This window comes from Dasypus novemcinctus, chromosome 1 (genome assembly GCF_030445035.2).
Source record: "Dasypus novemcinctus isolate mDasNov1 chromosome 1, mDasNov1.1.hap2, whole genome shotgun sequence".
NCBI lineage: Eukaryota > Metazoa > Chordata > Mammalia > Cingulata > Dasypodidae > Dasypus > Dasypus novemcinctus.
This window is the reverse complement of record NC_080673.1, coordinates 46,159,056-46,174,453: the sequence shown is the minus strand read 5'-3', so window position 1 is coordinate 46,174,453 and position 15,398 is coordinate 46,159,056. Positions and strand designations below refer to the sequence as shown.

General features: G+C 44.8%; 1 protein-coding gene and 2 pseudogenes across 1 annotated transcript in view; 1 reads left to right on the top strand and 2 right to left on the bottom strand.

The window, feature by feature from the left end:
• The window catches only part of TMEM184C (transmembrane protein 184C), a 46,654-nt gene that overhangs the window by 23,209 nt on the left and 8,047 nt on the right, over positions 1-15,398 (top strand). The gene's annotated exons all lie outside the window — the stretch shown is intronic.
• Positions 11,332-12,920, bottom strand: LOC139439777 (small ribosomal subunit protein eS7-like; annotated as a pseudogene).
• LOC101446197 (LIM domain transcription factor LMO4 pseudogene) lies at positions 12,843-13,816 on the bottom strand (annotated as a pseudogene).

The window sequence follows — 15,398 nt, the reverse complement described above, 5'->3', positions numbered from 1 at the left end:
GGAATGGAGATGAGTCATTCACCTGAGAGTTTATAGCTGGCCTTGTGGAGAGAGCAGAGCAGCTAAGCCTGGAGGGAAAGGAGTCCAAGCAGAGAGACAAGACTTATTCCAGCCTACAGCTAATATTGAAAGAAGTTGAGACCACCAGAGCCTTAAAAGGAAGAGGGAGGCTGAGCCCTTGCAGACATCAGCAGCCATCTTGACCCAACACATGGCAACAGACTTTGGTGAGGGAAGTAACTTATACTCTACGGCCTGGTAACTGTAAGCTTCTACCCCAAATACATACCCTTAGTAAAAGCCAACAGATTTCTGGTATTTTGCATTAGCACCCTTTGGCTGACTAATGCAGCAGTCATACACATCTCCTTAAACCGTACGTTATCTCTAAATAAAAACAATGATAGTCATATTTTCACCTAACAATACCCACCGCTCTGCAAACAACCAGACACACAAACTCTCCCCAGAATAGGGTGCAAGTCCTATCAAGTTTAAGAATGAATATTTAAGAATAATCATTCTTAAACTTGATATCCTATACTTAAAGACTATAACATGAAGCTAATACAATTTATGTTATATGATGTGGGGATAAGATAGGGAAGAAAACAAAGATATTTGTTTTATTTGTTTTATTTGCTTTATATATATATACAAATATACTCATAACAAAACAAGGAAGAAATACTCGTAACTGTATTAGTCAGAAGGGGTGCTGATACAAAGTACCAAAAATCTGCTGACTTTTATACAGGGTATTTATTTGGGGTAAAAGCTTACAGTTACAAGACCCTAAAGAGTTCAACTCAAAGTTAGTTCCTCACCAAAGTCTGTTACCACATGTTGAAGCAAGATGGCAGGTGACATCTGCAAGGGTTCAACCTTCCTCTTTCCTCATAAGGCTCCGTAGACCCAGCTTCTTCAATCTCAGCTCTAGGCTAGAGGACTGCTCAGCTGTTCAGGGCTCTGGTCTCTTCAGTTGCAGATTATCGGACAAATGGCTCACCTCTCTTTCCGGAGCCTCTGCTGTGTCTTTAGAGTTGTCTCTGTTCCTCTGCATATTTTCTCTGTGTACCTACTTCCATGTGTCTTCTTGATTGTGTGTCCATTTATATAGCCCACAAAGGGGGCGGGGACTCAAACTGAGTCACCCCAAAGATATGGTCAAATCATAGCCCTAATCTGAACATAATTTAATCTAATACAGTGAAAGGGTATCATTCCCAGAGGAACAGCTTAGTTTATAAGCATAATCAAATTGCTTTTTTGGAATTCATAAATAATATCAAATTACTACAGTGCCCATTACAGTCTTTTTCTGTAACTGGTCATGTGGTCATAGCTCATTTATAACTACCTTCTTCTACCTCCCATTCTGTGTTCTCATTACCTTCAGCAAGCACCTCAGCTGGCTACGGTTCTTTCCTTAACCTTCATTCCTTAAGTTCCTGGGCCATTGTTAGTCCTGCCTGGATTTGGCTGTTGCAGTTTTTCATTGACTTTAATCACAGGACATGGTAGCACTAAGAGACATCCTAGAGAATCTTCTGTATTCCAGGCAAACTCTTCTGTACCCTCATTGTGTAGTTGCAGTCCTATTTCCCCTGATAGTCATGATCAGTTACCCTGTACAGTACAGTAATTCCCTTCTTTGCTTGTTAATTCAGAGGCATGAGGAGCCCAAAGTGACCAGGTGTCAGTCTTAACCTCCAGTTCAGTGGAATCATTATGTTCCCTGGTGGAACCACTGCTCCTTTTAAAACTAAGACCTGTAGACGAGCAGAGCTTTAGATTACTGGGACAGGAACAACACATTTTTCTACTGGATCACTAGGGCTAATAGTGGAGCCATTACCATCTCTACCCCTTGATTCCTGGACTCCTCTGTCACAGTCTGCTGGTCTCTACTTTCTCTGCCTCTGTTGCTCACTGCTCCTGGCTGCTCCATCTGTTGTTTTCTCTCAGCTTCCTCTCTGCACTCCTATGGATTTTTCTCTCTATCTCTATATTCATCCTGTTTATAAAGGACTCTGGTAAGAGGATTAAGACTCACCGTGGGTCAAGCCTTACTGAAGTAATCTAATGAAAGACTCTTAACTGAAGTAATCTAATCAAAATCCTACCTACAGTAGGTTCATACCCATAGGAATGGATTAGCTCTAAGAACATGATCTTTTCTGGGGTCTACAAAAACCTCAAACTACCATATTGCCACATATTGCCTGCAAAGTATTGTCACCTAGTAGGTGCTATCATTACATCTTCAAGGCATTCCCAGCGTTCTATCAATCCAGCTTCTAAAGAATGATAGGAACATTGGTAAGGCCAGTGAATTCCATGAGCATGTGCCCATTTGCTGTGAATTGGTCCTTTGATCAGAAGCATTGCTATATAGAATACCATGGCAGTGGATAGGCATCCTATAAATCCACAGACGGTAGTTTTGGCAGAAGCATTGTATTCAGGGAAGGCAAACCTATATCTGGAGTATGTGTATATTCAGTTAGAACAAAACGCTGTGCTTCCATGATGGAAGTGGTCCAATGTAATCACCTGCCATCATGTAGCAGGCTGATCCCTTGGGGAATGGTGCCATATTGGGGGCTGAGTGTGGGTCTCTGCTGCTGGAAGATTGGGCATTCATTTCAGCCTTGATGAGTGGAAAGTCCCACTTGCCGAGTACATGTATAACCTCCATCCCTACCACCATGACCACTTTGTTCATGAGCGCATTGGGCAATGACACAAGTGGCTGGGGAAAGAGGCTGACTTCTGTCTATGGAATGGGTCATCTTAACCACTTAATTATTAAAATCTTCCTCTAGTTATGTCATCTTCTGGTGAAAGTTTTTCTGTCCACTCAGAAAGGTCTATCCACATACTTCTCCCCCACTAATTTTCACTAATTTTCCACTCACGTTCCAAGTTCCTGACCATCCAGCCAAACCATTGGCAACAGCCCATGAATCACTATGCAAATGTACCTTCAGCCATTTCTCCCACCAGGCACAATGAACAACCAGGTGCACTGCTTGAAGTTCCATCCACTGGGAGGATTTCCCCTCACCACTGTCCTTCAGGGATGTTCCAAGAAGGACAGTTAGTCCTTTCTACTGGAGAACAGCTGTAGAACAGGCCAGAGTTTATTCCTCCTCAGTCAGCTGATTATAAGGAATTCCCAAAGAGGTCATAGCTATGGGCTGGGAAAGAGAAGGTAATGTGGCAGGAGTGGGGGCCATGGGCGTTTGGACCAGCCCCTCCTGTAACTTACTTGTGCCTTCAGGACCTACTTGAGCCCTGATACATACCACTTCCATTTTATAATGGAGTGCTGCTGTTCATGCCCAACTTTATGGCTTGTTAGGTCCAGCTTGTGATAGGCACCTTAGGTCTCATGGTAACTTGGTGGCCCATAGTTAAGCATTTGATCTCTGCTGAGGCCTAGAAGCAGGCCAAAAGCTGTTTTTCTGAAGGAGATTAGTCCTGCACGTCCCCCCAGCCGGTGGCCCAGCAGGCGGTGCCATGAGCGAAGTGGCGAGGTGAGGGAGAGGCAGATAGGCAGCTTGGTGGGCAAGGCGAGGCGCGGCAGGGCCAGGTCGGAGCCAAGCTCCCCACGGCTGTAGTTGGCGGGCACCAGGATGGTGGCCACAGTGCGAGTGTGTTCGCGTCTGCCAAGGGCCCATCCTGGGAGTGCACGCCCAGCAGCACCGACCACTTGGCTGCAGGCTCCAAGGTCCCATTCCTGCACTGAGGCCCAGGTCGGGGGGTGGGTTACGTTGACCTGAGGGAGGGGGCAGGCCCTTGGCGGGGCGGGGAAGCCAAGAGGGGCCAGTCATTAGAGGTCAGATGAGATGGATGGGCAAGTGGGAGAGGAGCAATCTGCTGTGGAGGTGGCTATTGGTGACCTTGGGCAGAGGAGGTTCCGACTGGGCTATGGGATGGTGTGGTGGGAGGAAGTAGTGGCCTCGCCCTGCCCTGAACCCTGAGGTGGAACCAGTGTCTGACTTTGGACCAGAGACCTGGGGGCGGGCGGAGCAGGAAAGGGGGAGGAGAGGCAGGGCAGCTCTGCTCCAAGTTAGCCTTGAGGACACAGGTGCATCTGCTGAGCTTCACAGGTGAATGGGCCTGAACAAGGGCGGATACTCATAACGTAAAACTACACGGTGGAGAGGACCAGGAGGGGGCAATGAGAGAGCCCCTGCAGACGTGGCCCCCTCTGTAGTGCAGGCTCACGTGCCACAGCCAGGCGCCCAGGCACCCGGCGGCATGGCGGAGCCCCCCCTGATGAGGGCAGAGGGCTCAGGGTACCCGCAGTCTGCAATAGGGTACCCCAGGGGTCAGGGCCCACCCTCTTCCCCCACTCCAGGGGTCTAGGTAAGGCAGGACAAAGCCCCGTGCCCCTCTGAATAAAGAACAAAGAAGACCTAGAAACGTCTAGGTTTTCTCGTCAGTTCCCCTTCCCTCATTGCCCTGCCAACCTCAACCTCCTTGAAGACCCCAGGACCCCAGGTCTCTTCTTACCCAGATCTTCAGCTTCGTCTTAGGAAGGGTTGAAAGCCAGGAGTCAGAGGGTAAAGGAAGATAGACATTGGACCTCCAGCCCCTGCCGCTGCCCAGCCCCCATCTTCCTGCTCTCTAGCCCCCTCCTCCCTTCCCCTTCCCCAATTCCCTGCCCTTTCAGTGCTCCCTGCCAGCACCCATGCCACCCGTCCTGTCTTCGCTGCCTGGCTCATGACTTTCTCCCAGTCCCGCTTACTTACCTGAGTCCTGCGAGGCTCCAGGGCTGGGGCTGAGGTCTGGGAAGACAGAGGCAGGAAGGGCTGGGAACCTGTGCAGGTGATTTACAGAGCATCCCCAGCTCTCCGGCCTCCTTTCCCCTCCTCTGACACACACACACCCTCCCTCTGGACACCCACTCCCCACCAGATCCCAGGGGACCTGCTTTTTCATCCCCCCAGATGCAAGGACCCAGGCCCCTCGTAGCCATCCCTGGTACCCCGAGGTTACCAAGGATCAAAAGTGGAAAGAACAGGTGCTGGGACATGGCACTTTAGAGCTGGTTGGAGGCACAAGGGATGGGTGAAGGTCCATTCCCTGCCACAGCTCTGGCCCTGCCCAGGCAGCCCTTGACTCCCAGCGGTCCCAGGAGCAGCCCCACCCTCCCTGGCTGGAGCCCATTTCTGGGAATCTGAGAGGATCTGAGGCTGGAAGGGGGAAGTGGGGAGCACAACCAGAGTGCATCTCACACCTCTGGAGGCCTGTGGGGGCTGAGGGTATGCGGGTGTCTAGCTCCCAGATACCTGGTGGGCAGGGTAGGGGAAGTGGAGAATGCCTTGGGCAAAGGTGGAAGGGGGCGGGCAGTGTCCTGGGTCTTTTGTGAGCATTCGCCCTTGGGACAGAGGGGGGCCCTCATGGGCATGACTCACCTGAGACCTCACCTCTGTTTGGGGTGTGGCTGCCCCAATGGCCTGGCCTATTCTTCTCACACAGCTCTGGTTACTGGACCTACTGGCCATGTCAGGGACCGGGGCCCTAGGGAATTCAATCCGGATTGGACAGGGTGTAGGGATTCTGGGAGGGGGTCAGGCAGGCTGGCAAGGCTGTGAACAGGACTTCAGCCCTTTCTGTGTCAGGGAGAGTATGCTCCAGGGCTCTGCTGCTTCCTCTTCGGGTGACCTCTGGCAAGTCACTCAGCCCCTTGGTATAGATCAACATGAAGACAGGAAGACGGTCAGGAAATGTGGCACCTCTTAGAGGAATTGAGAGTTTCGTGAAGGAAGGTATGGGCAGGTTGAAGGGAAAACCACAGGGATGGGGCAGCACCCTGGGGTTGGCAACATTGAGAGCCCCTGCTAGTCCCAGACTGGAAGGAGCTCTGGGAGAGTCGCTAGAACCCAGGAAGATCTGCAGCTGTAGGAGGGAACTGGGCTTAGTGGCTTTGCTAGAGGAGGGAATGATAGAGGAATACAACCTTTATCAACCTGTGGCCCGGCAGGGAAAGAGGTGGGGAGTTAAAATCCCTATCAACCTCTCCTACCCTCTGCTCACCTATTAGAGCCTCCTGTTGCCTGAAACCAGATGCAAGGGAGCTTACGATGTGGTCCATCCAGAGACCCCTCTGGAAGGAACCAGTCAGAGTGGAGGAGGGTAGAGAGTGAAAGTGGAGGGTCAGTGAAAGACTGTCCACACACGTGAGTCTATCTTCTCGCAAGTAATAGCACCTAATAATAACATGACTCTTGATCCAAATTCTGTAGAAAATGGGCCTGGGCAAAGCCACCTGCTCATGCTGTATTGGGTGGGGCAATCCCAGGGCAGCAAGAGTGAGAAGAAAGAAGTGGGGCAGGGAGGGAGGAAATGCAGATGCTGCAGTGGACTGGCCTCAACTACTAACTTGCAAGCCATGGTTAGTCCTCAGCAAGTAATGATGAAGGTGAACTGAGAGTGTCTGAAGCTTTGAGCCAGTTGCCACAAGTGGTGACAACTTCACACTTGTTCACACAATCCTGGGGTTACGTGGAGCTTGCTGCTTTGGTCAGCATTTGCCCCTCAAAGGATAAAGAACCAGTCATTCATTAAGCAGGCACTGAAAAAAATGAGGCAAAAGAAGAGAGAGAGTGCCTACAGATTGCTAGTGATGCTCACAGTTTAGGTCTCAGGACCCCTTTCCACTCTGAAAAATTATTGAGGCATCTAAAGAGTTTTTCCTTATGAGGGTCATGGCTACCAGTATTTATTATATTTGAAATTAAAACTGGGAAAAGATTTAAAATATGTATTCATTTAATAATAGTGTGGTATAGGTGCATGTAAATGACCTATTTTATGAAAAACACTTTCTAAAGCAACAAAAAAGCAAGAAGCGCAGCACTGTTTTACATTTTTGCAAATCTCTTTAATATCTGGTTAGTGGGAAATGGCTGGATTCTCACATTTGGTTTTTTTTTCCCCACCGCCGTCTTAGGAGGTATCAGGAATTGAACCCAGGACCTTGTACATGGGAAGCAGACACTCAATCACTGAGCTACATCCACTCTCCATTGAGAATTGTTTTGTTTGTTTTTTGTTGTTTTAAGAGGTGCAGGGGAATGAACCTGGGACCTTGTACATGGGAAGCAGGTGCTCAACTACTTGAGCTACGTCCTCTCCCCTCTCACATCTGCTTTTGCATTCAGTCTGCTCTGATGCAACGTGGCATGTAGCCTCTGGAAAACGACGTTGCACATATTCACAGTATGAGAGTGGAAAGGACAAATGAATGACATTACTATAAAAATAGTTTTCACCTCACGTACCCCTCGAAAACCCTCTTGGGGACATTCCTCACCCAGGAGTTCCTAGACCGTATTCTAGAATTGCTGCTTTTAAGGCAATCTTTTTTTTTTTTCTTTTAATGTACCAGGGCCAGCATTAAACCCTGGACTTCGTATATGGGAAGCTGGCAGTCAACCACTGAGTCACATCAGCTGCCCTAAGTCGGGTTTTTCTTTTGCTTGCTTGTTGTTTTTGTTTTTAGGAGGTGCTGGGAACCAAACTTGGGACTTCATGTGTAAGAAACAGGCGCTCAACCGCTTGAGCCACATCCACTCCCTGAAACAATGATTCTTAACCCTTTCCCCAATCCAACAGACCTGAGGAAGAGGGCTTGCTCCTTTGTAAGTGGCTCAGTGGCTTACCAAAACGATGGATCTTGGGGAGCAATTTCCTTTAGGAAGACAGGAATTTCTGGGGTGGCAAGCACAGTTGGCAAAAGCTTTCCAGGTGATTCTGATCACTCCTCCATCCCAACACGCCCTGGCTTGAGAATCACTTCTCTAAACCTCCTAGCAGCCAATGCAAAGAGGAAAACTCAGGCATCAGTCTCTCACAGGTACCAGGACAGACAAGGAGTTTCTCTTGGGGGTTTTCATGGAGAGGAGACTTCTTTATAATGAATTCTTCCTCAAAAACACTGTTCTGGCAAAAACAGGGAAGAGTTTTATCAGGTGGATTTTTATGGCAGCCAATGAAACCATAACCAAACCGCTGTCAATAAAATAATTACCTGGGGGGGAGTACCCCTGAGTAGAGAAGGATGAATAAATGGATCCAGAGTGATCTGCAGGTCTGATTAGTAGAAGGGGAAATTATAGATAAGCTAGCATATATTTTTTCTACTGCTGCTATAACAAATGGCCACAAATTGAGTGACTTCAAACAATGCATGGTTTATTGTCTTGCAGGTCTGTAAGTTAGAAGCCAAGGTTGCAGCAGGCAGTGTTCCTTCCTAGAGGCTCAGGGAGAGCATCTGTTTCATTGCCTTTTTCCAGCTCCCAGAGGCTTCCCTCATTCCTTGACTCCTGGGCCCTTCTTCCATCTTCAGAGCCAGCAACGCAGCATCAACCTTGCCCTCCTTCCATCTTCATATCTTTTTCTTTCCCCCAAACCAGGGGAGGTCTTTTGCTTTTAAGGATTTATGTGATGAGCTGAGGCCCACCTGACTACTCCAGGTTCATCTCCCCACCGTGGAGTACAGTACACTTCATTACATCTGTGAAATCCCTTTGCCATGGGTAGTAGTTTGATATTATTTATGAATTTTTAAAAAATAATTATGTTTGTAAACTGATCTGTTCCTCTGGGCATAGTATCCTTTGATTGTGTTAAATTCAAAGGTTTTACATTTACCTGATTAAATCAGGATTAGGGCTTTGATTCAACCACATCAGTAGGGCATGACTCAGGGTTGAGTCCCTGTCCCCTTGGTGGGTGATATAAATGGATGTTCACTCAAGAAGACACACAGAAGAAGATATTGAATAAGAGAGAACTTCATCAGTTTTGACCCTGCAGCCCCTGAGAGAGAAGAGCCATTCGCCTGATAGTTTACAGCTGACCATGTGAACAGACCAGAGCAGCTAAGAAACCCTGAGAGGAGCCCTATGCCAGCCTACAACTGACATCAGAGGAAGCTGGGCCCACAGAGCCTTAAGAGGAAGAAGGAAGGAGAGACCAGGCCCACCATCTTGCTTCAACATGTGGCAACAGACTTTGGTGAGAAACCAACCTTGAGTTGGACTCTTCAGGGTCCTGTAACTGTAAGCTTTTACCCCAAATAAATACCCTTTAAAAAAAAAAAGATTTAGTTATCTGCAGAGGATGACAAGGCTTTGTTCCAAAATCCTAAGAGTCTGCATTGTGATTCTTCTTTAAGGGCCTTTCACAGGCTCCAGACAGTATCTCTGTTTGCTACTGGCGCTTGTAGCACTATTGGATCTGCTGAACCATATGGCCCAAATGGCAGAGTAGCTATGATAATCAACTGTCATTCTCCAAGATCCATCTGTTTTCTGCGTAGGCCAAATAGAAAAGTTGAATGGGTATGTGGTGGGAGTCATCGCCCCTGCATCCTTTAAGACCTTGATGTTCTCGTTGTTTAAGGTAATCTCCTTTGTCACTTGTAGATGTAATCAGTCTTAGATGCAGTCAACTTACTGATATTTATTTATTTATTTATTTCTCTTCCCTTCCCCCCCTCCCCCACCCCGGTTGTCTGTTCTGTGTGTCTATTTGCTGCGTCTTCTTTGTCCACTTCTGTTGTTGTCAGCAGCACGGGAATCTGTGTTTCCTTTTGTTGCATCATCTTGTTGTGTCAGCTCTCCGTGTGTGCAGCACCATTCCTGGGCAGGCTGCGCTTTCTTTCGCACTGGGCGGCTGTCCTTACGGGGTGCACTCCTTGTGCATGGGGCTCCCCTACGCGGGGGCACCCCTGCGTGGCAGGGCACTCCTTGCGCGCACCAGCACTGCACATGGGCCAGCTCCACACGGGTCAAGGAGGCCCGGGGTTTGAACCGCGGACCTCCCATGTGGTAGGTGGATGCCCTAACCACTGGGCCAAGTCCGCCGCCCTTACTGATAATTTGTCCACAGAATGTTCTCACAGTAACATTCACATCAGTAGTTGCTTGACCAAAAAACTGAGCATTATGAACTGATCAAGGTGTCCCATGAACTTAACCATCACAACATCATTTGTTGAATTTATGTATCTTATATTTTATTGCTGTTGTAAATGGCAAACTTTTAAAAATTAGTTTACCTGCTGCCAGTGTCAAAAGGCAACTGATTTTTGTATATTAATCTTTTTTTTTTTTTTAAAGATTTATTTATTTATTTATTTAATTTCCCCCCCTCCCCTGGTTGTCTGTTCTTGGTGTCTATTTGCTGCGTCTTGTTTCTTTGTCGGCCTCTGTTGTCGTCAGCGGCACGGGAAGTGTGGGCGGCGCCATTCCTGGGCAGGCTGCTCTTTCTTTCACGCTGGGCGACTTTCCTCACGGGCGCACTCCTTGCGCGTGGGGCTCCCCCACGCGGGGGACACCCTTGCGTGGCACGGCACTCCTTGCGCGCATCAGCACTGCGCATGGCCAGCTCCACACGGGTCAAGGAGGCCCGGGGTTTGAACCGCGGACCTCCCATGTGGTAGACGGACGCCCTAACCGCTGGGCCAAGTCCGTTTCCCTGTATATTAATCTTATACCCAAAAATTTTGTTACATTTTCTTACCTTGATGGTGTAGACTGCCATATGTGAATAACAGATTTGTTTTCTTTCCAGTCTTTATACCTTTTGTTTCTTTTTCTTCTCACTGTGCTGGCGAGTATCTCTAAAGATGTTTTGCAGGTACCCTTAATCAGGTGAAGCCAGCTCCCTTTTACCCCTGGTTTGTTGAGTTTTAAATCATAAATAGATGTTGATTTCATCAAATTATTTTTCTATACCTATTAAGATGATCATGGGTTTTCTCCTTTAGTATGTTAATGTAGTGGATTACATTAATAACTTTTTTATTAAGACTTTGCATTTTTAAAAGAGAAACTTAAATGTGATGTATCATCTTCACAGGATCTGGTTTGCTGATACTTTGTTTAGAATTTTATATCTAATTTATGGGTAAGATTAGATTATAATTTCCTTTCTTGTACTGTCTTTGTCTGGGTTTTATTTCTGGGTTTTACTGGCTAAATAGGGATTATTGCCATTTATTAGTATATCACAGGAAGAGATTATATACTCTACCTTGAAAGATTATATCTGGACTTCTTTTTTGTGGGAGGACAATTATAGAACTAATTAGGCATCTTTTTCTGATGTTATTTTTAGAAAAGCATAGTTTTTAGGAATTAGTTAGAATAGATAATTTAAAAATATGGGCAAGCACTGATTGATACCTTCTTAATCTCCTTTGGATCTATCTTCATGATCCCTTTTTCATATCTAATGTTATTTTTATCTTTGTTTTTCCCTGATTAATCTTACCAGAAGCTTACCTGTTTTTACTTGTCTTTTCAAGACCTGATTTTTGGCTTTTTTTATTTTCTTAATTCTGTGCTTGTTTTTTTATTTCATTAGTCTCTGTTCTATTCTCACTTCCTTTCTTCCATTCTCTTTGTTTTTTTGTTTGTTTTCTGAGAGTGATACTTTAGTCATTTCGGCTTACAATTGAAACTCTGGAAATTCAAAGTTAACATCCTTGCCAGTGATCTTTTTATATACACCAGAAAATGTTTCAACCTTGTATTCTACATTGTTCTGCTGTGCTTTGTCCAAATAAACCTTTATAAGCCGGCTGCCATCCAGTTTTACACGGAGTCTCTTGCCCACAGTTTACTTAGGAAGACCAAGGCTTCAAGGATTGCATCGTGCACAGCTGTCAGAGTACAGCTCCTGGGACGCTTTTGCTTATTTTTTTGTACGGCTTTTCAAGTTGGCTTAGGCAGAATTCTCCTCCGAGCAATAATGACAACAGGCTTTCCACTGAACTTTTTTTCTAATTCATGTACCAGCCAGACTTGGATTTTCTGGAAAGACTTTAGTTGAGGTACGGGAACAAAGATTATAATAGCTTTCCGACCACCACCAGCTTCGATTTCCTTGGCTGCTGTTATATTCAGCTCCCTCAACTGAGCCCTTAGGTCTGAGTTCATCTCCAGCTCAAGAAGAGCCTGAGAAATGCCAGACTCGAATTCATCTGGCTTTTCACCATTAGGCTTCACGATCTTTGCACTGGAACTGAACGTGGCCTTTTTCTGGTGGAGCGCCGGCCTAGAAAGAGGCCAGGGTTTCGCGAGAGCTCGTCAGATCTCAGAGGCGGAAGGGAAGAGCTCTTCCCTTTGATTTTCTGTATTCTTTTCCTAACTTACTGGATTCTTACTAGGTCATTAATATGCAGTCGTCTTTTTTTTCTTTTAAATTTATACTATTTAAATACACCGTACTAGAGCAAATGTCTCTGAAAATATCACAAAAGATTTGTTTTCTTCATTCAGCACATTAGAAATGGGGGGAATCTCTACAGCAGTGTGTCTGTTTTTTTCCAATTTTTTTTTCCTTTGCCATGGGAGTAGCAACATTAGAACAAAAAACACACGTATACCTACTTTGTATTTTACAGACCTTGTAAAATATCACAAAAGCCACATCTCTTGCCTTTATCTCATGTTTGATTGATTGAAACACATTCCTTATAACACTTAAATAAAAAGCAAATGAATCTTGTTAAGGTAAAACATAGTGTACAACCTCTGGTCAGTGCCCTGCTAATTGTTAATGAGGGTAGAAAGCAGATTTGAATGCTTTTTAATTAGCTTCATTAGTTATTCCCCCCCCCCCCCCCCCCCAGATGTTGTTGCATGGATCTTTTTTCATTTTCTCTGTAGTCTCCCATTAGCCTAGGTTCATGGAGTCCTTAATGTTCATACTCAGTCGTTTTAATACACCAGTAAATGCAGGAAGGGCAGTCAAGCGTAAAGAAGGTGCAATAGCATGAAGCTGGCACTGGTGCTGGCAACCAAAGGTGATTTAGCTACTGAAGACACATGGGATACACCTGTGATGAACAAAATCTCAGAATGCATGAGATGAAGGCATGCATTCTGCATTACTCTGACCTTTTAGCAGACCTTCTGGTCCGACAGTAGTGGATTGCTCTGGAGTGAATTCAAATGGCCATTGACGAGAGCTGTGGGTCTATCATATTCACAAAATAAACTGCCATTAATGTAGTGAAACTGATCTGGGACCGAGACGATTCCTGCAGGTAGAGCATGTAAAACATTTAGGATAATACACATTGCCTTGTGCCTTCACGCCAAGTTCACTTGCAGTAATCCATAAGCGCTGTAAGCAGCGGTATTCCCAAATAACCTAATGTAGTTATTTCTGTGAAGGATCATGCCGCTCCTGGTATAACAGGATTTGTCTATGTCACCCAGCTGTGCTGGCAGCAGGAGCACTTGAGGTACCAACTGTGCCAGTAGCAGTCCATGGGGTATAGCAGAAAGCGCTCCGCAATCTTGCTCCGCAATCTTGCTCGGCAGCCTGCGCACCACTTCCAGGAGATGGAGCGGGCCATCACTGGGGACGCTGCGAGCTGCTGCTGCTCGGATTCACCCTGGTTTGCATTTGCCGTGTATTTCAATACTGCGAGAAGAGGTGGTGGCGTCCAGAGAAGGGGCGCTTCGCTGGAGGGAGGGTGTTCTTGCAGAAGCAGGAAAGGGGAGGAGGGGGCTAAGGCTGCCTTTTTTTTTCCCCTTAACATGTTGCTCTGAGGCTGGGTTCGGGGCCCACTCAAGCAGCAACCGGCAGGGAGCAGAGAAGTGTCAGGCTCAACCCTCCTCCACCACAGGCTCCGCACGAGCAGCTGCAAGAGCCCTGGGCCCGCAAAGGTGCGGCAGCAACTGCTGCAATTGCAGCTGCAAGTTTGGCAATGTCTCTTCTTTTTTAATATTGCATTTGAGACTACAAATTTACTGAATCCCACAGTTTTTATATATAGTATTTATATTATCGTTCTGAGTTTTTTGGGTTTTTTTTTTTTTTTTTTTTAATTCCTATTGTGATTTCTTTACCTTAGTTACTTTGGAGTATTTTTAAATTTTCAAACATGGGGGTTTTATGGGTTTTTTTTTTTATGTTTTTCCTTCTATTGTTGACTTCCATTTGCAATCACACAATGTACTCTGAGATAGTTTTTGGAATTGGTAAAGATTCATTTCACAGCCTCTAGTACGTGGTCAGTTTTTGTAAAGGTTCCCTGTGTGTTTCTGAAGAGAATGTGTACTCTATTAACGGGAGGCAGTATTTTACGTCCATTCGGTCAAGCTTGCTTAAGTCATTCGGTTCTCCTTTATTGCTGTTGATTTTCGCTCTTTGTTGCATGCTTTCTGGAAGAGGTAGATCTAACTTCTGCCACTGATAATGGATTTATCCTTCATTTCTGTCAGTGTGTACATTATGTATTTCGCTGATGTTTTATTAGGCACATATAGTTAAGGATTGTTATTTTGGTGAATTTAACTTCTAATATTGCCATGATTCTTTCTTTCTCAAATAATCCTTTTTGTTTGATATTAACAGCTTTCCCAGCTTTTCTTTGTTTTAGTATTTGCCTGGCAAAACTTTCTCCACCTTTTACTTTCATCTTTCCATGTCCATTTGTTTGTCATGTTCTTATATTTTTTAAAATAGCTTAGTTTTTTATTCTAATCTGACATTCCCTCATTTAAACAAAGTAGACCATTTACAATCATATGATTATTGCCATCTTCATTTATATTCTCACCATCCTTCTATTTTCCATTTGTCTTTTTCTTTTTTAAATTGATTATTTTTTTACTAAATTTTTTATTTTTAATCATTTTTAGTTTAAAGAAAGTTGCAAGGACAAGACAGAGAGTTCCCATATACCTTTCACTTAGTTTCCCCTAAGAAGATTAGTATCTTATATAATCATTGTGTATTTGTCAAAACTAAGAAATCAACATTGGTACAATCATATAAACTACAGAGTCTACTCAGATTTCTGAAATGTTTCCACAAATGTCCTTTTTTTAAATTTCAGGAACCAATTTACCCAACAATCAGCTTTGTGCCTGGCCTCTTTTTTTTTAACCTCTTTTTAAAAATATTATCTTTTCATTTAATACTCTAAGAAGATATAGATTGAGACTGTCCTTCTAATTATTTAACAAAGATTTTAATAATTTTAAAGTCTTCAGATATTTGGAGGACTTATAAACAATGTAATAGACCTGTTTTCCCATCCACATTTAATAAATGTTTATATCTTACAGGTCTACAGTTCCTTACCTGCAGTTAGAAAATGTAAAGTCTTGGAAATAAAAAGCTTTTTCATAACTTTAGTAGCAAAAATGCAATCTGGTTTATTTATAATCTTAATGTGATTCTTTTACCTATGTTTCACTGTGAATCAATATGTTTGATTACAGGTGCTGGCCCAAATCCCATTGGGAGTTGATCATATTTTGGTTTGTTTTTTTTTCTTGTACCATTTTCTTTTAGTGTTGGTGTATCAGTGGCAAATTTTCTTAGATATACTTTAAGCCCCTATTGTCATT